This window comes from Barbus barbus (genome assembly GCF_936440315.1).
Source record: "Barbus barbus genome assembly, chromosome: 17".
NCBI lineage: Eukaryota > Metazoa > Chordata > Actinopteri > Cypriniformes > Cyprinidae > Barbus > Barbus barbus.
Window position 1 is genome coordinate 26131833 of NC_136745.1, and position 25740 is coordinate 26157572.

The following is a 25740-nucleotide window of genomic DNA, read 5'->3' on the forward strand; positions in this document are numbered from 1 at the left end:
TGGTTTAAAAAACTATTATACAGTAATGTAAAAATGTAATTGAACATATATTGTGTGGGTAAAGATGTCACAATGGCATCAAATAAACTAAATATGCTTTACAGCTAAATTAAAGCAATGAATGAATTATGAAACAAAACAGTAATGACACATTAAAGTTGTAAAATGTAACATACAGAAATTTCAAACCATTGTTTGGCCAACAAAAACGAATAATTCTAACAAAAAAAATGATAACTTTATATAATAAGTTTTTTCACTACAAGAGCCATTTTTTCACTTAAAGTTTTTCTGTCAGCTGCTGCATGCATGCATGTTTCATGAAAACATAAACAACTGATGGCATCACAAAATGAGGGAATACAGTTTGTTCTCGCCACCAAAGATGAGTGTGTTCCTAAAGCAGACCCAGCCAATATGCAAACTGACTGTGGTTTAGTTAAACTAAGAGGCCCAGTGAGGCCTGATATAAAATGCTTGTGGTCATGTAGATGAAGAAAGACAGCATTGTGTTTCCCAAACGCCAGCTGCCACATGACACACCCATCACAAAACCAAAACCTGTCAGACTTGTAAAGCTTATTCCATTTTGAGGGGACATTATACGTCCGAAGACATTACAGCTACATAAAAAGGAGTGTCTGCGGCCATCTGACAAAACACAAAGACACTTTCTGCAAGAGCTTTCTCGAGAGGCTTTCAAGTCCAAACCCTCAGTGGTCTGGATGAGCGAAAAATTATTATAATGTGCAGAATAAATCAATTTGTATTTCGCTGGAGTGTGGTTATTTTTGAGAGGATGCTCTCTCTCTCTCTCTCAAAAAAAAAAAACTGTGGCTTTTTCATTTTGTGATGAATTCATTCATTCCACTCAAAGAGTCTAGTAGCCTGCATGCCTTGAATGCTTCTGAGACATTCCTGCCGTTCTTTTTTTTATTTTATTTCAGAGGGTGAAATATTACAAGCTGCTGATCAACGGTTTGAGAAGCTTGGGTGAAAGAATGAGGGTAGAACTCTAGCTGACAGGAAGCACAATGACATGAAGGCAGCTTACATAACAGATCATCAACACATCTGTGTGAAGATCCAGGGGAAACGCATCGCCGCCCCTTTTTTACTGTCTGAGTCTGTTGACTGTCTGAGGTGGGCGACACGCTACGTGACAAGCCGCCTTCATACACCCTCACGCGTCGGAAACACAGGAGATGGATCAGATCGGCTTTCAAGTTAGATATGTTAATGAAACTTTTAAACACGCAATGGATGGATGGTCCACACTATTTAAGGGGGACAGTGAGCCAATCAAAAGCAAGCCTCTAAGGAAACAACAAAAAGTAAAAACATTTAATTGCAGCAGAAATAGCAAGTGATCCACGTGAAACTGTCGAGCTAAACACAGATGTGCTCCAGTTTATAAACCTCCACTGACTTTCATCTGAGACTGGACCACAACATGTGGACAAAACCACTGACAGAACTTTCCCACTCTTCCCAAAGCACGCCTGTTCCTGTTTTAGAATAGTTTCACCATGTCTCTGATTAGCGCTGTAATGCTATCCACAAGTTGGTTTCTTAAACAACCAGTTGGCGCAGCCATGATCACCCACTATTTCCGTTCGTCTGTTTTCTGTGTTTCGTCTCGATAAAAGTCAGTGTAGAAGCCACACATCACTGGAACCATTTGAAAGCTCAGAAAAGTTCAGTGTGTAAAATTATAATGTAATGTCTCAGTTTGCCAATAATTACCAATAATAATGCTTAAAAATTTATCTATTTATATATTTACTTACAATTTTCATTCAGAAATTGCTAGTAGATTGGTAGAAGAACTGGCTAGTAGAACATTCAATTAAAAGGCAGGGTAGGGGATTGGCATTTGGTTCAGAAACATTTTTTGCTATTCTACTTGAAAGTCTCTGCAAATACCGATAGCAATCACTACGTTAGGTGATCTAAATGTTTTTATTTAGTCTGTGGAAGGTATAGGACCATTAAATGTTTGTCCAATCATATCCCTCACTCCAAGTACTACGATAGGCCAGAGATTGGGAGATGAGAGGGTCTGTATTACTTACAATTGGAGAAAGCTTAATGACTAGCTTGGATCACATGTGCCTTAATAACCAATCACATTACAGCCTTGACATCATTGAATTTCAGTCCAAGTACGACACTCAGTCGCCGTTTATGGATATCATGGGAATGAAAGAAAAGTGCCATAAGCTGAATCCCACCTATCACAAAAAGTCATTGACTTCTCTTATAAAACTGCATTTTTTTCATGGTAAACTCTAAAAATAGTTCAATCCAAAAGTATTGTTTAGTGTAAAACATGTTCAAGATTAGCCAAAAGGCTGTCAATTCATTAAATGATAAGCTGTTTCCTCTAAAAAGTTGTTTATTCAGCGTAGTGAAGCCTCTCCTTCATTGACATCCATTGATCCATGTGGCTTTGGAGAGTGATTTACAGGGAGGGTGGGATCTTATGCTTCAGAGATACAATACCTTTAAAGATACAGTACAGTAAGCAATTTCTGAGAAATGCTATTGATATTTGAAATCGCTAATGCTGTCAAGCGATTAATCGTGATTAATCGCATCCAAAATAAAAGTTTTTGTTTACATAATAAATATACACAGTACACATAAATATACTATGTATATATAAATACATACACATGCACGTATATGTAGAATATCAGAGACTGAATCAGACAAATTTAAGATGCATCAGAACATTGAAACCTTAGGAGCTGGAATTCAGAGAGGCCCCAAGAAAACGTCATAAATCAGATTCCTAGCTCCAACTAGTCTGAAGCAAGCAAACTAACCAGCAAGCCTCTTTCACAGAACAGCTTACAACCTTGAGACAAAAGAACACTTATTGATAATTCCAATTCAGGAAGGCGACCGTTAAATTTGGGACAAGTAATCAAGACTAATGGTCAAAGAGATTGATTCAATGATGGCAGAGTAGAACTGTTTCAACAGCTCCTGTGGCAGGTTGAACTTCCTCAGCTGGCGAAGGAAGTACAACCTCTGCTGGGCCTTTTTGACAATAGAGTCAATGTGAATGTCCCACTTCAGGTCCTGAGAGATGGTGCTGCCCAGTAAACTGAAAGACTCCACTGCAGTCACAGTGCTGTTCATGATGGTGAGTGGGGGGAGTGCAGGGGGGTTTCTCCTGAAGTCCACGATCATCTCCACAGTTTTGAGCATGTTGAGCTCCAGGTTATTAAGACTGGTTGTTAAGACTGCACCAGATAGCCAGCTCCTTAACCCCCTGTCTGTAAGCAGACTCGTCACCGTCCTGGATGAGGCCGATCAGTGTGGTGTCATCTGCAAACTTCAGGAGCTTGACAGAGGGGTCTTTAGATGTGCAGTCGTTCGTGTAGAGGGAGAAGAGCAGTGGGGAGAGAACGCATCCCTGAGGAGCTCCAGTGCTGATCGTACGGGTGCTGGATGTGTATTTTCCCAGCCTCACTAGCTGCTGCCTGACTGTCAGGAAGCTGTTGATCCACTGACAGACAGAGGTGGGGACGGAGAGCTGAGTTTGTTTGGGCAGGAGGAGGTTTGGAATGATAGTGTTAAAGGCCGAGCTGAAGTCCACAAACAGGATCCTCACATAAGTCCCTGGTCTGTCCAGGTGTTGCAGTATGTAATGCAGTTCCATATTGACTGCATCATCCACAGACCTGTTTGCTCTGTAGGCAAACTGCAGAGGGTCCAGTGATGTCCTTCAGATAAGCCAAAACCTGTTTTTCAAATGACTTCATGACCACAGATGTTAGAGCCACAGGTCTGTAGTCGTTAAGTCCTGTTATCTTGGGTTTCTTTGGGACGGGGATGATGGTGGAGCGTTTGAAGCATGAGGGGACTTCACACATCTCCAGTGATATGTTGAAGATCTGAGTGAAGATGGGGGCCAGCTGTTCAGCACAGGATTTCAGACAGGCTGGTGTCACACCGTCTGGGCCTGGTGCCTTACTTCTCTTGTTCTTTTTGAAGACCTGGCGCATGTCATCTTCTCTTATCTGCAGTGCAGGTTGCAGGACGTGTGGTTGGTGTTTTTTCAAACCTGCAGTAGAACTCATTCAGATCGTCTGCCAGTTGTTGATTCTCCACAGTGCTGGGGGATGGTGTCTTGTAATTGGTGATGTCTTTCAGACCTTTCCACACTGAAGCTGTGTCACTGGAAGATAATTGGATCCTTAGCTTATCAGAATAATTCCTCTTTGCCACTCTGATATCCTTTTCCAGTGTGTATTTGGCCTGTTTATACAAGACTCTGTCCCCATTCCAAAACACATCCTACAAAAACAAAATTACATCCAAACTTGACAAATCTGCCCCCAAATTCACTAACATGCTATGCAACACAGGCATCTCTCATATCATTAGTGGACAAGCCCCTTACTCTTGATTGGCTAGAAGTGTGTTTTGGTGCTCGTTCTGATCCACTTTCATCAGAAATCACTTACTACACCTTTAATGTATTTTAAAAGTAGACTAAAATAGTACCTTCTTTTAAAACATACCCCAAAAACTGTGTGTGCTATTGCCCTACACCAACCCTACACCTAAACTTAGCCCTCACAGGAGACTTTGTGCATTTTTAGATTTCCAACAAAACACCATTTAGTATGTTTTTTAAGCCTTTTGAATTACAGGGACATAGGCAGTGTCCTCATAAACCACCTTCATATTGTAATACCTCTGTCATATCCATGTCATTATACAAATTTGTGTCCTCATAAACCAGATAAACACGCACACACACACACACACACACACACACACACACACAGTGTGTTTAATTTAGCTATTAAAGCAATGTTTTTTGGTATATGCATATGATTATAGTCTAGGCTTGAAATTATATACAACAGATGTGGTCATGGCTTCTGATTGGTCAATACAGCACTCTGATTATGCTAACATCTTTGATCCAACAGCTTTGACACAAAACACCTGTTTACCATAGTGGATTGTTGCTCCAATGCAAGGACAATTATCTTCTAACAGAAGCATGACAATCATAGTAATAAATTAAATTTATAGTAGTATTAACATTGTTTTTATATAATTTCTTAAAATCAACAAGGCACTATATAGCACACAGCTTGTACCCTATTTTTTAAAAGTATTTTCAATAGATTTTTAAAGACACTTCAGCTCTGCATAGTGTTGTATTTACTGTGTGTACTGTACTTGACACGATGTTAAGTGCTTGTCTTGTAAAAATCTGTTATATTTTCTGCATTGCAGCTTCTGCAGACTCGATTTCACTGTAACAGTAGAGAGTGGACAGTAAACTTACTTTATTTAATTTCGAATACATTTTAAGCAAGCACGTTTCACTTAATTATGTATACAAAATTCTTAAATACAACAAACTTTAGTTGTTTATAATCAAGAATAAACACAGCTCAAAACAAATTCCATGTACAGCTAGTACGTATCCTATTATGTTCTATATTTCTGTGTATCATGGTTATCAAGCTGAAGTCTTGGCCAGGCTGCAGAACTAGAGAAGACTATCACTGTTGTTTTTGTTGTTACTTTCAGTCGAACAAAGACATATTGTTTCTGACAGAAATATGGAGCTCTAATACATAGACTCCATCACTATCATACACGGATGCTTTCACACTGACTAACCAAATTAAACTGCCACGAATGTCAGTTCTACCCTCCCCCCGTCCCTAGAGGAATTCTTCAGCCTGCATAACCTCATGCACATACTTCTGACTCACACCCTAACTTTAACATTTGCACTGTATTTATTACATATTCTTATGAAACAAAACTAATTACCAATGAATCAGATGCAACTGTGAGAATTCATTTTTGTGAATATTTTAGTGAGTCATACTATAAAACTGTAATAACGTGAAATAATATAACAAATAACTGATTTCTATAGTAAAATATTTAAAATTGTAATTTACTCCTGAGTATTTTCATTACTCCAGTCTTCAGTGTCACATGATCCTTCAGAAATAATTCTAATATGCTGATTTGCTGCTCAAGAAACATTTCTTATTATCATCAATGTCATTGTCAGGTTATGCAACATCTTATAGAGCTTTTAACATGAAGAATACAAGACTAGAAAAAAAAATCAGTTTGAGGATAACAACGTGGCTATATCACATCAAGTATAAATACAACAGCTGGCATTTAATAACTGCATAGTTTATTATATTAAGTTTATTTCCTGTTATTCTCTGAAAATAAATTAGAAAATTGCAGTAGACACACAAATGTCACAAGGCGTAAGATGTTAAAGTATGAGCAGACCCCCTGTCGAGTGGATCCCACTGAGATAAAGGCCATGCTGTCCTACAACTGGACTCTCAACTCATGTCTGGAGTGGAACGCTCAAAACACATGCACGCACACACACACAAATCTGCTAATTATAAAAATATTTTTATTGACTTTATTTTTTGCATTACTGTCACTTTTGATAAATTTAAAGACACATTTCAAAGAAATGTTTTTTTCCTTTGAACTTTCTTTTCATCAAAGAATATTTGAAAAAAAGTCATTTGTTAAAAAAAAAAAAAAAAAAAAAAAAAAAAATGAACAACTTTTTTCAACTTTGATAATAATGAGAAATGTTTCTTGAGCAGCAAATCAGTATATTATAATGATTTCTGAAGGATAATGTGACACTGAAGACCGGAGTAATGAAGCTGAAAATTCAACTTAGCATCACAGAAATAAATAAAAGTTTGTATTATATAAAAAAATTAATTTTAGACATGTTAAAATAAATATACATATAAAATTATTTAATTGTAATAATATTTTACAATATTACTGTATAACTGCACCGTTGGTGAGAACAATTTTTATTTTTTTTTATTTTTTTGAACAATGTTATTGACCACGGACTACTGAGATACAGTTTATATACATATACATATACATATATATATATATATATATATATATATAACCACGTATTTATGAATTTACACTACATTCGATTTACAACATTTGTATGCATTTTTCATAAATTATTTTACATATACATATATATATTAAATAATTTATGAAAAATGCATACAAATATTGTAAATACAATTTTATGTAAATTCATAAACACATGGTTATGGTTAGCATCTGCTGGTTGAAAACAACAGTATTCAGTGACTTGTTTATCCTGTTCAGCCGATTCTTAATGATACTTCCAAGACTAGTGTATAAAATGTATTCATATGAATACAATTTTCAAGAACAATGTTCAATACATCACAGCAGACTTTGAGGCCATGGGATCCTCCTTATTGCCCTGTATAACCTCATATTGTGTTCTCTGGAGGCATTACATCCTCTGAATCGGCCATACGAATGGGAAAAAGACCTTAATTAAAAGTGGGTAATTGCACTATTGCCTTTGCTTTAAAAGTAATTTACAGATAGCAGTAAAACAAATAATCCAGCCAATAAAGCAGCAGGATCACTACTAATGATTATCAAATAAAACAATTAGGTATATACAGCGTGTGTCTGTCACTAGTACCACATTAATTAGTGAATGCTGAGGGGGTGAACTGATCTGAAGACCAGCTAGGCTTTCCTTTAATTCAGACGTACACCATTAATTCATTTAAGAAAAAGAAATTACAGCCAAAGACAAACGCAGGGCTACAAAAAAAAAAAACCCTGTTTCGTTTAGAGCCCACTGAAAGGCTCTGAATGATAACTAGCTCCACATGTGGTCTGGAACTAAGTGTCTGTCGTTAGCTGTCAGGAGGAATAGGATCACAGGCGCCTTAAATGGAGCAACAAGTCGTGCTAAGGGCCATCTCAGCGCTGGCTGTTAGAGAGCAGATGACTGCAAAAGGTTTGTTTTGTTTTTATAGGGATGGAAAAGCTTGCTTGATTTCACGGCCTGTGGAAAGCAATGGGAAATAAATTGTAATTCAAGTTGTAAAATAAGTAATGACTGGACCACTGCAGTTAAATGTGTTACATTTCCCACACACACAGATCCAGTTGATCTCAGAGTTTATAAAAGCTGACTGGCAGTGTGTGTCTCATACCATGTATACAGACATAACACCATTGTGTTGTGGTCATCTTGGCTGTGTCCGAAAGCTGAAAAATGCTGCCTCTGCAGGATATAGAGGTAGGAAGGCATCAGAACACATTCAAATGACTGATTTCTGAAGGTATGATATCCCGCTATCCTGCAGTTGATCTAAAAAATAAAATGGCGACTAAGTTCGGTCAGTTTGTGTATAAATGTATGTTTTCCAACTTTAGTATCGGTCAGTTTTGTTGTAGATCATTAGACTGCTTTGCTGGCTCAGATGTCTGTCTGAAACCATACGCTAAATAAGCTGCCTAAGATTTCAGATGCAGCCGTTGTTAACTCTGTTGTGTCATCAGAAAGTTTGCTAAATTCAATCTTCAAGCAACAACTGAAAACTCATCTCTTTCGGCAGTACTTGACTTCATCCTAAACAAAAAACTCACTCTTTCTCTCCCTCCCTTACTAGCTTGTACTTATTTGAACAATGACTGAGATGTTACGAGCACTTCCTCTGTCTGATTGCCTCTTCAAGATGAATCGCTTTTTGTATTCCCCAATTGTAAGTCGCTTTGGATAAAAGCGTCTGTCAAATGAGTAAATGTAAATTATAAACTGCTAATATTGTATACACAGCATAGCTAAGTTTTTTTTCCGCATGTACTGTATGATTTTAAAAGAAATTTCATGTTCACAAAGGCTGCATTTATTTGATCAAATACAATACAATAAATAGAAAGTTTAAATGAACAGCATTTATTTGTAATATTATGAATGTCTTACTAAATATAAGTATTAATTCCTTTCCAAAATCAATTATAATCTCAAAATAAAATAATCTCAAAACGAAATACATTAGTTTAAAACAAAGGTTTACTGTAAAAAAATCAGAACAAAATACTGGTTACCAGCTTTAAACATAACATTTTCAATTAAATTGAGTTTTTTTGTCAATTCAGTTTGTGTTCCTTGAGCCATTTCTAATCCCTGCACCAGAAACATCACAGGCTGTCTTAATAACGGTCAAGTTATATAACAACTAAAATTGGTAGCAGTCCTCACACATATTGTATAATATCTGTGGATAATTAATTTAACTTCAGACAGAAGATGATTCTGATTGTACGACTGCATAATCAACCTTCAGATCAAACATGTGAGACCAGTCTAGGTATTTAGAAGTGTTTAGTTTGAATCAGTTTATGAATCACTAATGAATTATGAGCAAGCAAGCACCTATTTCAATGTTAAAATCCCCGTTTATCTAGTCTAGGTTAATTGGTAATGACTGCTTTTAGAGTAACTGTTTAAAGCATTAAAAATGCATCATGGTTATGAATAGCACAGCCCTGGTCATTTAGGATTGAATTGTCTTTAAACATGTTAGTGTATCTTATCTTCTTAAAGCTAGATTGATAAAGAACTAATCTCATGCACCTCTGCTTTCATTGCAAAGCGCCAGACCTCACACAAGTCATTAGGAGGCATAATGCCGTCTCACCATGCTGTGAATGGAAATAGCCAGTGAAGATTCAGTGGGAATTGCTGCTGGTGAGGCATGTGAGATGAATTCTCACGCGTGGACCATTTAAAATGACATATCATTAACAGAGTAAACCAGAGCGGCTTCAAAGTAATTCGGCGGGCAGCCCCTTGGCCTACTGATGACCTCGAAATCAGCATCCCTCTCAGGCATGAATCAGTCCGATGCAGTCTGGATGAGTTAGATGCTAATTCTGGATTTATTGGTTAATGGTAAGTGGGGTATTTGAACTTACTTGCGTTTGTAATTCAGTCAAGACAGCAGGGCCTGATATGAATCAAAACTGGTAAACATGGTTCAGACTAATCTCATTACGTACCCTCCTCCCGTGTTTCAGAGCAGATCACAGATAAGCACAGGATAAGGGTAAAACAAATTTGCTTGTGCAGCGCAAACAAGTATTATTTCACAGCTATACTGTACTGTACATATACACACACTACTCTTCAAAAGTCTGGGGTTAGTACGATTTGTTTTTGTCTTATGCTAACTATGTATTTCTTTTTAAGCTTTATTTTTGGCATTTTACATTTTTTGTTAAGATAGGATAGTGTAGAGTAGACAGGAAGAAAGAGCGAGAGAGAGGGGAGTGGAACTGGGAGAAGTCCTCGAGCCAAGATTTGAACTCGGGACACCCGCGGATGCAACACAAATGGCGTTATATGTCGCACACTGCCCACTAGGCTATCAGCGTAGACTAGCATGCATTTGATTTAACAAATGCAGTAATATTGTGAAATATTAACATTTTAAATATGTTTTAAAAAATGTGATGATCAAGAAATGTATTGTGCATTTATTTGATCAAAAATGCTTTCATATTTGTAAAATATTATAATTAATATAAAAAGTTTTTATGTAGATTTATTCTAAAATGTCATATTTTTAATATAATACAATTTTTGATTCATTTCTGTGGTGGCAAAGCTGAAATTTCACCATCATTACTCTAGTATTTAGTGTCACAGGATCCTTCAGAAATCATTCTAATTTGCTGCTCAAGTAAGAATTCTGTTTATTTTCAATGTTGCGAACAAATGCGCTGCTTTATATTTTTTGCGGAAAGCATGATGCATTTGTTTAATAATGATTCTTTGATTAAGATAAATTTAAAAAGAACAGCATGTATTTAAAATAGAAAGGTAAGGCAGTTTTCACATTAACTTCTAATAACTTCTAAATCCAATGAATAAAAAATGCAACAAACATAGAAGGCCAAGCATCTAAAATAACTTATATATATATCATACAATATATGAAGAGTTCATTTGTTTTTTTTCAGAAATCACGTTTTTTTATTGTGCATTCCAGGTTATAACGATCAAACCGCAGTTGGGTTGTATTGATTAAGTAATAATAACTTAAACACGGGTAATTTACAAAATTAAAGTTCATTGAAAGTATGTTTTTTTTATATATATATATATATTAAAAGTTTTACAGCCAAAGCAGATAACTCCACATTTCATGTTTTAGAGTATAAAACACACTCGTTTAATCTTTGTAATCTCCTCAGATCACAATGTAGATGCCTGACAAAGGGTGTTGTTGTTGTGATCATAGATTATGGATGTGATTACACACAATACACAGAGCTTTTCCCTCACCATTGTAACGTGCTGCTTTTTCAAGCTGAAAACGTTTCAGCTTTTATTTTCCTTTTTTGCCCTGAAGAAGATATCACAGGTTCATCAAGTTCGCCGAAATGATCCATCCTCGATCACCTTTAGTCAGCTTTGATGAAACTCCTCTCGGCTAGCACTTCTTTTCAAAGTGAAAGTAGCCTTGTCACCTGACCTGGATACAGCGCACTGATTCGCTAAAATGGACTTATCGGCTTCTGTTCAAAAACAACAAGGGCGCTTGTCAGCTTCTGCAGTAAAACGTGAACTTGCGATGCCTTGAAAGTGAACAATACAGGCTTTTTTGACAAAAGGTGTTTAGGGTTCAGATCGCGCTATATATGTGGAGAATAACGCACGGCAATCAGCTCAATTTTTTTGAAAGTGCCATTTATCGGTTTTTGCAAATGAACTCCACAGTTTTTTTTACATTTTATCAGCTCTTGCTTTCCCTGGGAATCAAACCCATGACCTTGGCGTTGCTAGCGCCATGCTCTACTATTTGAGCTACAGGAAAGCCCTTAAAAGGAAAGTGCTTTTAAGAATGAACAAAACAAGCAGAGGTCAAGTCAAGGGGTCAAGTTTTTCCTTGTGCTTTGTGTAGACACAAACATTGATATTCAACCATTTAAGGGAAGTAAATCACAAAAGGAATAATTACCTACAATTGCTTTTATGGAATAGTTAGTAGTGTGATCATTGCCATAGAAACAATGCTGGCAAGAGGCTAAAGCTTTTATGAAGACGTTGCTTACTGATGCTACCCTGTGAAGGCCATTTGTCATATATAAAAGCTTGTAACTAATTTTTGTTTACAATGCACATAGTATGTTATTTTTACATTAATGTAAAACTCACACATAAGTCAGAAATTACACCAGTCAAAGACCGCCTACAAGCTCTTGTATTTGCTGACCGTTTAATGAATTGACAGCTACTTCATTATTTAAATGATTTTTTTTTACACCACTATTTAAAAACACCCAGCATGTAAAAACAAAACAAACTGTGGCTGCTTGTTATATATGTCGGTCCGGCGGTTTCTTCCTGTCTAAGCTTGCGGTAGAATAAGCTGCGATGTGTGCCTGCACCCCGGGCTCCTATTGCTTTTTATATTACTGATTTTGGTCATATATGAATTCAGTGCACAGGAAACTCTAACAGATTTGTGTATATCATAACAGTGTATGTCATTTCATAGGAACATGCCGGCCGGCGGCAAAAAACTGGGTCACACCCGGGCCGCCCATTCCTAAACTGATGAGATTGGAAATCGCAATGACTTGGTGGTTTATCAATTCTAAAAACGCAACAGACAACTGGAGGAATTTGTTTCTCCAGGGGAAAACAAGAAACTAAAACGAAGTGAGTGGAGCATGAAAGCAGCACATGTACTTGGAATAAAACAGCAGAATAAACAGACAGAGGAAGAGTGCTGGCCATGTGCTGCGAAAGCAGAAGCAATGGAAAGAACAAGTCCTTCAAACACTCGACTTCATAAAAACCACTGCTGCTACGGTGACATCATTACTCATGAGGCTGCACTTTAAGGCAATGGCATTAACAGACACTATTGCACACCATTTAACTGGAGCATTAATCAGACTCATCTGATATTCACAAGGCTGGCTCAAACTCTTCTGGATGACTGGTGTTTGGGACTGATACCTCACTTATGTGAAATACAAGTGATTCACCAAGGAATACAAGGAATAATTCACCCCCCAAAATATGATTCATTATTTACTGTTCCAAGCATGCAGGTACTTTTTCCGTGCAACATAATAGAAGCAATTGAAGAATCTTATGATTATTTCCATAAAATTGCATAAAAAAAAGAATAATACTTTGTTCTGATCATGTCATTGGTTCTAATTTCAATTATTAAATTAGAAAAATGTAAAAAATTTTTAGATGTTTTCCATACAACAATATTAAAATCAATTAAAAAGAAAATAATAATAAAAAATAAATAAAAATAAAGTGTCAAGTAATTGGTTCTGATTTGAATTATTCAGTTAAAAAAAACAAGAATTTTCCATCCCATTTAAAAAAAAAATATATATATATATATATTGTTCCATTTCACTGGTTCTGATTTCATTCTTAAATAAGGAATTTTCAGATCTTTTCCATATAACACCATGAAAACCATTATAATAATAATAATAATAATAATACTAATAAAGCACCAAGTGCCATGCCATAATGTCAGTTCATTTTAAAATTCAAATTCAATTTCAATAATTTTTGCATTCCATTTTAAAAATAACAGCATGAGGGTAAGGAAATAATTAATAATTTTTGGGGGCGAATCATTCCTTTAAAATGCATAATTTTTGAATGAATATTCTGTGCTGCATAAAGATGCCCGCAGACTATTTACAGAAACCCAGACTGAAAGCACCCATTCCTAGCCACAAAGAGCTCTCATGTGGAACTCCAGACGACAGATACTGTATTACGCTTACTTAATGAAATAATACAGCATGGAAGAATGAGCATTGTTCTAGGGCTAAATTTAATTACAGCCAGTGGTGCTCAGACTAATGAGCAATGCCCCGCTTTAGCTGCTCTGTAACTGGGTAAAGCAACAGTGGCCAGTGGGCATGTTCTCTGGGGATGAGTCAAGAGATGATTAAGAAAAAGTCAGAGTACACAAAGATAATCTTTCTTGAGCTTTCACAAGAAAGAATCAAGACTCATTTCATCCGCCTGTTTCTAATGTCAACAGAACCCGGCACAAATCCTAACTTGTTAAAACATTCTCTTAAGCCCCTTTCACACAGAGCTTCCGGAAAATACACGGGTAATGTGTTCCGGCAATTGTTCCCGGATCGTTACATTTTCATTCACACTGCCAGTGATTTTCCGGAATCTGTGCGTGCGTGCGTTCACACACAACCCGTAAAGATCCCGTAAAGACACGTGACATTTCATGTGACGTGTATAATGCGGCGCGCACCATTTCACTAAACCGGCGAACGAAAAAAAAAAAACTAAACTGGCGAACGATTTCAGCTTCAGCGCGGATAGTGAGGAGCTCCGATCGCTGCTTCATTCCAGTTTACACATTTGTGTGAATGTTGATCTGCCTTCAAAATACCTGGTAAAAGAGTCGCATGATAACGCGTGTCATCAGCCTTTACGGCATTGATCCGGCTTTTGTTCACACAGTGCTCGTTCCGGGACTGAACCCGGCAATGTTACTAGGTCCCCAACTCGGGATTAATCCCGGAATCAATCCCGGGTCATGGTTGCGTTCACACAGAAGGCACTCTGGCAATTTTCCGGGACCAACGTGCAGTGTGAAAGGGGCTTTACAGTAAAGGGTGTAGGAATGATCTGAAAAATGAGGAGGGACACATTATAAACCTTATCAGTCTGGCTCATGAATATCAAGTCCATCAATGTAATATTCGCCCGGTCATCCTAACTCAATGACTAAAAAAAACAAGGAAGACCTGTTAGGATTACTGGTTAGCCAATGGCCATTCATTTGACTGCTGATGTTTTAGCTTAGACTTAAAACCCATTTTACATGGTTGGCTATGTTTTTTGGGGGGTTTTTTGCACTGCAGCCAAACAAAACAAAGCTCTTAAAATATAATGAATATTATCCAAAAAGAAATAAGACAAACAAACATAAAAATGTCTAAAAACTGGGTACAATGCTACTCCATTGTATAGTAAAATTAAATAATTTAAACAGTAAAAGACTGTAAAAATGTTGGCTAACATTATGTTTCTCTATACAGTGAAACCCTAGATCTAGTAATAGATCTAATGGTAAATTTAAGGTAATTTTACAGTAAAATATGGTTAAATGTACATCACTTTTGGAAGTGAAAAAGAGAAGGTAATTTTATAAAATAAAGTAAAAAAAAATGGCCACACAGAATTGTTTTTTACTTTTATTAAAATAACTATTCCCTTAGTTTCTTCTTCATATTTTATTATATTTTACGTTACATCTTATGTAGTTAAATTAATATTCATTGCATTATTTTAGTGCCGTGTATTACCATGGTGGTGTTTTTTTGTGTGCATCTTCTAAATATTTACGGTATTTTACTTGTGATGAACTTTGATTTAACATTTGGCTTTTTCTTTACCACCTGTGCTTTTAAGATGGTTGTTGTTATATTATAAAGGTAAAAACATATACAGGTACATCTCAAAAAATTAGAATATCGTGAAAAAGTTAATTTCTTTCTTGTAACTTATTTCAAAAAGTGAAACTATCTATATTTTAGATTCATTACACGTAAAGTAAAACATTTCAAAAGTTTTTTTGTTTTAATTTTGATGATTAGAGCTTACAGCTCATGAAAGTCAAAAATCAGTATCTCAAAATATTTGAATATTTACATTTGAGTTTCAATTAATGACCATCCCTACAGTATAAATTCTGGGTATCTCTTGTTCTTTGAAACCACAATAATGGGGAAGACTGCTGACTTGGCAATGATCCAGAAGATGAATATTGATGCCCTCCACAAAGAGGGTAAGTCACAGAGGGTCAATACTGAAAGGAGTGGCTGTTTACAGAGTGCTGTATCAAAGCATATTAAATGCAAAGTTGACTGGAAGGAGGAATTTGGGTAGGAAAAGGTGCACAAGCAACAGGGATGACTGCAAGCTTGAGAATACTGTCAAGCAAAGCTGATTCAAACACTTGGGAGAGCTTCACAAGGAGTGGACTGAAGCTGGAGTCAGTGCATCAAGAGTCACCACGCTCAGACGTCTTCAGGAAAAGGGCTACCAAGCCACTTCTGAACCAGAGACAACGTCAGAAGCCTCTCACCTGGGCTGTGGAGAAAAATAATTGGACTGTTGCTCAGTGGTCCAAAGTTCTCTTTTCAGATGAAAGTAAATTTTGCATTTCATTTGGAAATCAAGGTCTCAGAGTCTGGAGGAAGAGTGGAGAGGCACAGAATCCATGTTGCTTGAACTCCAGTGTTTCCACAGTCAGTGATAATTTGGGCTGCCATGTCATCTGCTGGTGTTGGTCCACTGTGTTTTCTGAAGTCCAGTCAACGCAGCCATCTACCAGGAAATTTTAGAGCACTTCATGCTTCCTTCTGCTGACAAGCTTTATGGAGATGCTGATTTCATTTTCCAGCAGGACTTGGCACCTGCCCACACTGCCAAAGGTACCAAAAGCTGGTTCAATGACCATGGTGTTACTGTGCTTGATTGGTCAGCAAACTCGCCTGACCTGAACCCCATAGAGACTCTATGGGGTATTGTCAAGAGGAAGATGGGAGACACCAGACCCAACAATGCAGATGACCTGAAGGGCGCTATCAAAGCAACCTGGGCTTCCATTACACCTGAGCAGTGCCACAGGCTGATTTCCTCCATGCCAAGCCGCATTGATGCAGTAATTCACGCAAAAGGAGGCCCAACCAAGTATTGAGTACATATAAATGAACATAAGCCTGACATTTCTGTTTAAAATTTCTTATTTAATATTCTAATTTTCTGAGACATTGAATTTTGGGTTTTCATTATCTGTAAGGCATAATCATCAATATTTCAAGAAATAAAGGCATGAGTGAAATATTTCACTCATGTACCTGTAGTAAACTGGAGTACTAACATTAATATTTCAGTATATATATATATATATTTATATATATATATTACTGTAAATTCATTTTTAAATCCGTAAAACAGAACATGTTGCTACTCTATTTTTTTACGGTTAAGCTCTGGCTAAAGCCACACTGTAAAAAGAACTGTCTCAGTCCTGTCTCAGTCTCTCAGTCCAGTGACTCAATCCTATAGCAGTTTCACCACCCATTTCCGCGAGGTGTTTGGGCGAGTAGATGGCGATCCATCGATAAGCAATCAGCTGTATCACCTCCGTCAGGGTTCCAGTACCATATTTGAATATGCCCTCCAGTTCAGAACCCTGGCGGCGGCCAGCGGATGGAATGAGAGAGCTCTACTCACCACTTATCGGCAAGGATTAGAGCCCAGACTGCGATTACAGCTGGCTAGTTTAGATGACACCTGTGATTTGGAGAGCTTCACCCAACAGTCTATCTGTTGCTCCACACGCATGCAATGCTGCCTTGCTGAACAACCCTCCTTAGCCCATTGCTCTCCTCCTCTCTGCCACCCAGCACCAAGTCTCCCTCCAGAACCCAGTCAGGAACCCATGCAAACTGATCGAACCCACCTAACTTATTACGAGCGGCAGAGGCGACTCAAGGAGGAGCTTTGCTTGTACTGCGGCAAGAGTGGGCATATTCGATCCACATGCCCGGTCCGTCCGCCTCAACTCTTGGTGAGTGCCATCCAGCCTATCAATCAAAATATGAAGCCCCTCATAGTTGAAGTCTTGCTTACTGCCTCTAATGTCTCCATTCCAGTGAAAGCCCTTCTTGATACCGGTTCTGCTGGCAACTTCATCTCCGGTAGCCTCTGCCGCTAGCTCAATCTCTCGACCGTTGCCAACCAGACCATCTACCAAATCCACAAGATAACCGGTAAGCCCATCGGAAGAACCACAGTCCGTTACAGCGCTGGGCCTGTTCACATCCGATTTGGTCAGTTGCACAAGGAGAACATCACCCTGTTGGTTCTGGAGTGAGCTCACACCGACATCGTCCTCGGGTGCCCGTGGTTCGTACAGCATGAACCCCAAGTCTACTGGCGTACCGGGGAGGTCCTGAAGTGGGGCATACAATGTTTCCCAGGTTGCTTTCCCAGGATCCCGCAGCCACCCGAACAACCAGTTCAGAGTTTTCCCATCAACTCCACCTCCATAGAAAGTCCAGTCGAGAAGCAATCTGTTACCATACCACCGTGTTATGCCCCCTTCCGAGACGTGTTCAGCCTGGAGAAGGCCTCCAAACTACCTCCTCATCGGCCACAGGACTGTGCTATTGATCTCTTGCCAGGTGAGCCAGTGCCCAAGGGTAGAATCTACCCCCTCTCACTCCCTGAACAGAAGGCCATGGAGGAGTATATCAATGAGGCTCTTGAACAAGGTTACATCCGCCCTTCCACTTCCCCTGCTGCTTCGAGTTTTTTCTTTGTGGCTAAGAAGGACGGAGACTTGCGGCCTTGTATAGATTACCGGCCACTAAACCACATCACTGTGAAGTTTCGCTACCCCCTTCCTCTCGTCCCAGCGGCTCTGGAACATCTTCATGGTGCCACCATTTTCACGAATCTAGACCTCCGCAGCGCGTAGAACCTCATCCGGATACGTGAGGGGGGCGAGTGGAAGACAGCCTTCGTAACACCTACCGGCCACTATGAATACCTCGTTATGCCGTATGGCCTTGTCAACGCCCCCTCCGTATTCCAGGACTTTATGCATGAGGTGCTCCGGGAGTATCTCCACAGGTTCGTTCAAGTATACATCGATGACATCCTCATCTACTCCCGGAGCCTGGCCGAACATCGCCACTATGTTGCTGAGGTCTTAAAGCGTCTGAAGGAGTTCCACCTGTTCCTCAAAGCCGAGAAGTGTTCATTTCATCAGCCCTCAGTACAGTTCCTAGGCTACATTATTGATAGTGGTGGCATCCGAATGGACGAGGGTAAGGTGGATGCCATCCGGACCTGGCCGGTGCCCGCCAGCATTAAGGAACTCCAACGATTCCTAGGCTTCACCAACTTCTATAGAAGGTTTATCCAAGGTTACAGTAACCAGACCCCTCACCAACCTTCTGAGAAACAAGCCCAAGTCTCTGTCCTGGACACCAACTGCCACGGAGGCCTTTGAGAAGTTGAAAGAAGCTTTCACCCACGCTCCTATCCTCGTGCATCCCGATCCCCAGAGACCTTTCGTGGTGGAGGTCGACGCCTCAACTTCGGGAGTAGGAGCCATATTATCCCAGCAGCAGGGGAATCCAGCCAAACTCCATCCATTTGCCTTCTTCTCCAAGAAATTCAGCCCGGCGGAGAAAAATACACAGCCACTCTGCTGGGCTGCCCACCTGATAAACGGTATGTGCCCCGATCCCAACGCACTCCCACCATCCGCTCCGTTCACGATTCTCTGGGCACTGGCCACCCAGTGACCAACAGCACCCTCAGCACCATCGCTGCTCAAAGATCGCTACTGGTGGCCCAGCATGGCCAGGGATGTGAGAAGGTTCGTCCAGGGTTGCGCTGAGTGTGCCATGTCCAAAAGCCCTCGCCATCTACCAGCAGGCAAACTCCTCCCGCTGCCTGTTCCTAACCGTCCATGGTCACACCTAGGAGTAGACTTCGTCAACGACCTACCTGTATCAGACGGAAAAACCTGCATATTGGTAATTGTGGACCGTTTCTCCAAATCCAGCCGACTCCTGCCCCTCAAGGGTCTGCCTACCGCCATGGAAACGGCGGAGCAGTTATTCAATCATGTGTTCAGATACTTCGGTATCCCAGAAGACATTGTGTCCGATCGAGGTCCTCAATTCATCTCCAGAGTGTGGAGAGGCTTTTTTAAACTCCTAGATGTGACCGTGAGTCTGTCATCCGGATACCATCCCCAGACCAATGGGCAGACGGAGAGGAAGATACAGGAAATCGGCCGCTTCCTGCGAACCTTCTGCCATGGCCACCAGGACTCCTGGAACCAGTTCATTGGCTGGGCCGAGTACGCCCATAACTCCTTGCATCAGGCCTCTACTGGACTCACTCCCTTCCAGTGCGTACTCGGTTACCAGCCACCACTCTTCCCCTGGTCAGGGGAGTCTTCGGAAGTACCTGCGGTCGACTGGGCGCAAGATGACAGCCGACCTTCGCAGGTCCGAAGCACCGCAGTATCAGCCAGGACAGAAGGTCTGGCTGTCTACAAGGGACATCAAGATGCGCCTGCCCTGCAAAAAGTCCCAGATATGTTGGTCCCTTCACCATTCTGAGACAGGTCAACCCGGTCACTTTTCAGTTACAGTTATCCCCACAATACCGGATTAATTCGACCTTCCATGTCTCACTCTTGAAACCCTACCACTCACCTGTTTCTCCCTCCACAGAGCCTGGTCCGAGCATCGAACCCCCTCTCCCGCTAATTCTGGAGGACGGAGCCATTTACAAGGTGAAGGAAATCCTAGACTCCCGGCGCCGTGGTGGTCGTTTGGAGTACCTAGTGGACTGGGAGGATTATGGTCCTGAGGAGAGGTCTTGGGTCCCTAGAGATGACATCTTAGACCCTTCTCTACTAGAAGAATTGCATACCACTCATCCTAATCGTCCAGCTCCCAGAGGAAGGGGAAGACCACCATGTCCTCTGGGCTTTCGGCCCTCTGGAGCGGGCCGTGGAGAGGGGGGTAATGTCACAGATCGACCAGGCTCTCAGTCCACCCAATCACAGCGAGCACCTTCACCTGAGTTCTAATGAGCACACCTGCACGTAATCTTCACCCCATCAACAGCCACTACAAAACCACACACCTCACAACAGTTAGACGTCCGGTCACGTTCCGACGAAGTGGACTCACGTATGCTATCTCAGCTACCTACCTGTTACCTACCTGTTTGTGTACTTACCTCTTGTGTTTCCTCCAAGCGTTGTCTTCATCTGTGCCCAGGATCCAGATTCTTCTCCCGAGTCACCATCCAGCCTGAAGTGAGGTGTGTGGTACCCATGATATCCACGAGCTCCTGTCAAGACATCAGAATCAAGTCAACCACGTATCTCTTCATCCCAAAGTCTCTGCTACCTATACTTACCAAGTCATTCACCAACCGCCGCTCATCTGCTCTAATAAACCTTACCTTTTTACTATCTCCCTTGTGTGAAGTCTACTTCTGTAACAAGAAAACACAAAAGACTGTATGGACTGTTTAAAGTCAGGGGGGTCCAAAACAAGATTGGACACCAGTGAATTTAATTGAACAAAAAAATTTAATTAAACAACCACCATTTTTCTAAATATCTTTTGTGGCCCACATGGAATTATATTTGTTATATATAAGATTGCAGAACTCACCTTCAACTCCAACAACAAACTTAACTCCATTAACTGTGCATGTAAACACACACAAATTGATGCTCGTTTAGTGAGTTGTTGTGCTTCCCTTCCTTATCTCCTCTATGTCCAGAATACTCAGACAGATAAACATGGTCATTGTATACACATACACAAAAATGAACATCACAGAAATTCATGTTACTTCATGTCTGTGAGGCATCTTCTGTTTGCAAGCTGTAAAGTATGAGATATCTTGGCCCTGTTGGTTGGAACAGATATGATATTGATAGTCTGGAGGAGTGCCATTAGACACAGAAAGCCTGTATTTGTGCTGCAAAAACCCAATCCCATTTCAATTCATTTAAGCAATGATGTCTCGCTATTTATTGTGTGTTGGAAAAAAGAACATGTTCTCACAGTCAAGGCATTTTCATTGCCTTGTGGTATTATTATTCAGTTAATTAAAATGGCCAAGCCTCAGACATTCAGTGTAGGAAGAGAAACAGAAGAACAGATAAAACAGTATTGCTGCGGATGATCGAAAAAAAAAAACAGACAAGACATTGAAATGGTACGATTAAATGCAGCCACACAACCGCTATTGACAGATAAATATCCAGTAGATTTGTAAAACATGACCACCACTTGACCACCAATTCTGACGCTGCTCAAAATTCACACTCAAAACGATGGCTCCTGACAGCTGAAAATATGCGAGGTTTAACAACATGGGTCGATAATGAGCCAATTAGACAGCAAATAACATGGATCAATTCATTGTGTCAATTCTGAGATTCTAATTCATTTTCTGAAGCTCCAGCGTTAAAACGGCAGCTACTATCAGGCTGATTGCAATTGAGCCCTTAGGATGGGCTGCAGCGATCCATCACTTTGACATTTTGGGAGCAAAGTACAAAAGTTTAATGATGGTAGGAGTCACTCTTTTGACATCTTGTGTTGATACAAATGTGAATTTATTGCATCCAGAAGTCTAAACTCAACACTGGCGCTGTGACTCTGACAAAGCGTGACAGAGTGATAGTTTGGCCCAGTGCCCACTTGGTCAGAAAGTAATCAAAATCAATTGCGTTGGGTTTATTTTTCCCTGCCTTCCAGTTTGTCTAGACGCATGGGTGACAAAACCATCAAAAGTTGGACCGGAAAGAACACACCCCGGGCCATACAAGCTTTTCAGCACAAGCCCTTTAACACAATTTAACACAGTGTTCCACTTCTGCAAACTTGCTTTGGAGAAGACGGGACTCCTCTCACCCTTTTAGGGACAGCTTTTCAAAGAGCCCTGAGAGTTCCACATCAAGCCCTTTGAAGGCTGGTTCTCTTGCACCATCTCACTTTCATCTGTCTCAGCCCAGGCAAGCGTCAGGTTTCTCACGGCACACATCAGAGAGGAAAGGTACGGCTCATACCTGCAGCCTCTTACAGTTCGTACTTCAGCTCTGGTTTGCAAGTCTCTGTTGAGAAGAACGAGTCTGAGTGTGTTTTTAAAGCTGTGGATCACAATGGAAATATTATTCTTCATCTCATTATGAACTCACACCAGAGTAATTTCAGTGAAGTTTCAATATGTTGTGAGTAAAAATCATGATTGGAGTTTGGCTGGTGTCCACCAATCTGTGAGAAATACACCACCAATTAGACCAGACTGGTTACTGAAGCATGAAGCCTTCGGACGAACTCAAACAAGCTGCTTGCCAACTGTTTGTCGATAGGGCAAGAACATGTACCACAATATAATAAGCAGCTCTAATGATCTTCATGATCTTTTTAAGACTTTGTGTTCCACTCACATCTATTGATAACTATGTACAGTACAAGCGCACAACATCAGCGTCACATCAATTGGCTGATATTAGATTTTTAATTGTTTATGTCCATTTTAAAATCTAGATCATCATCTAGCACTAACCTAAAAGCAATAGTGAATAATTATGGTAAATAGTTAACCCTTTAAAAGAAAAATTAAGTGGAAATTGACCAAATGTATCTGTTTTCTAAATGCATGGTATTGATCTTACTTATTATTCATGCATATGTCTCTGTTTATTTATTTATATTTTTTGAACTTGATCTTCTGGTAAAATGACAACTGCTTTTCTGGTGACACATGACAGATGCCAAACATTTAGAATCAGAATCAGATCAGAATCAGCCCCACAGTGCGACAGAATGACAGCGACAGGACAGGACACAGATAATAAAAAAACAATGTACAAATATACAAAATGGACAATGTGCAAAATAGCACAAACACAATATACAAAATAGACAATTTAGTATGTGCAGGTATGTCAGGTGCAAATTTGAAATGTAATAGTTTCATGTTTCATGAAATGTAATAGCGGGTTTTAGTCCACTTAAAACACACCCCTTTCCTACAATTGAATGCAAGCTCACAATCAGATTTGCCTCCATCCAATCAACAACCAAATGCATAAAACTAAGTTCCTGCCACATTTTTCTTTTCTTTACGAAAATCTTTCACTCAGATTTTAGAACACGTTTGAAGAGCTGTCACTTTAAGAATGCATGTGAGAATTCATTTCAAGTTAATATATTTAAAAAACACAATAAACTTTATATATGTAACTTTCAAATGTGCATTAAACTTATTTCTGTCTCTTTTTTAACACAGTAATTTAATTGTATCATTTTAGGCCATTTATCGGACAATTAGAAAAACAATTCTTAGGTTTATCAGTATCAGAGTATCAATTGCAGTATATTCTTATACTGTATATTCCCATAAATTCAGATCCTGGAGAGCAGAAGCACAAGCATATGCATTTGCATTTTTTAAAGCATATGAAAAATTCTTGCTGAACTCTAAACTGCAAATTTAAATAAAAAGATGTTAACCAACAGAGGATCTTTTCTGGTTCAGGAAAGTGAAGTAGATTGTAAATGTTAGCATTTTAAATGGATATTATTTGTGCATGCATATTCCCAACCTAGTATCATTGGACTATAAGACTGAGGGTAATGTGAAGTGTTGGTTTGCCGTATTCCCCACAGAGAAACCTGAAAGCAGACCGCAGTGTCTGATGAAAAAAGCAGCGTCACTACAATGATCAGTAGAATGCTGAGAGGACAAGACATGCGGTATTCTCTCAACACCTACAAACGAGCACACATTCTTCCCTCACATTCACAATACATCACAAAGAACTTCCTGACAGCACCCCGCCACTCACAATTGCGCTGTAGAAAAATGTATAGGCTGGTGCTTTTGGTTACTCTTTGAGTAATCTCAGAACATGGGACCGGGAGGAGTGCTTTCCCCGAATCCCTGACAGGGTCAGGGAAAAACGCTCCAGCAAAGGGATCATTAGGCAGGAGAGGAAGGTACCTGCACAGCAGGATGACAAATGCCTGTAAGGGAAGAGTAGAAGAAACCATCTGAGACAGCGTTTATCAGCCGAGTCAGCCTGAGAATCCTTAATGCACTTTTGAATCATTGCTTCTTAACTGCAATTTACCACAGAGAGAGAATCATTACTTTCCGATATAAAGCAAAGTTTACTACAGGATTAGAATACAGAGAATGGTTCACAAAAAAGCCACTATTCTCAACTCTTATTTGTTAGAAAAAGGCCTGAGATCGATGGTACGCTATCAAATGTAGCAAATGTGGAATCTCCTCTGCAAATTGGGATTAAATGGGACTGCACAGGGACTCCCTGAATGATCTATGCTTTGAATGCTAACATTGGTTTAGCCTGATGCATTTATTGTGACAGCTTGGAATAAGCAGCTTAGTAAAACAAAAAGCTGTGGCTTAGCAGTTAAAGCATATGCATCAGATACTATATTATTCAAATGGAAAGCATAGGTTTGAATTTGAACCTTTGTGCCCTGGTATTAAAGTGCTAATGCTCACCTACACTACTGTTCAAAATTTTGGAGTCGGGAAGATTTTTTATTAAAGAAATTAAGGAATCATTAAATTGATCAAAAGTGACCATAAAGACATTTATGTTACAATTTTTTCTATTTCAAATAAAGTTTCTGTTCATTAAAGAATCATGAAAAAAAGTGTATATCCTGGTTTCCACAAAAATATTAAGCAATACATCTAATTTTAACACTGATAATAATATGAAAAATTTCTTGAAAACCAAATCAGCATATATTAGAATGATTTCTGAAGGATCATGTGACACTGAGGACTGGAGTAATGATGCTGAAATTTCAGCATTACATTTTAAAATATATGCCTGGAAAATGTGTAAAAAATTGAAAGGATAAATCACAGGGGCCTTTTCATTTCACTCAGGTCAATGTTGTCTACCTAGGATTTGCTGCCCCGTCTTTACTGTCCTCACTCAACAAAAAGTGGCAAAAACCCTGTAACCATAATTTATTTTTATTTTTTCTTGTTTTGTTGCTGATGAATCACACCAAATGCCAAATGTTCATCGGTGACTAAGAGGAATCAAAGTGCTGTACAAGTCTGAAAAGTAACAAAACATTCGTCGAGGCTCAAACCAAGGCTATATAGACCATAGAGAGCCATTCGAATTTAAGATAACTCCATTGATCCCTGAAGGGTGATTCGGGTAAGCTAATATACTGCTTAGAAAA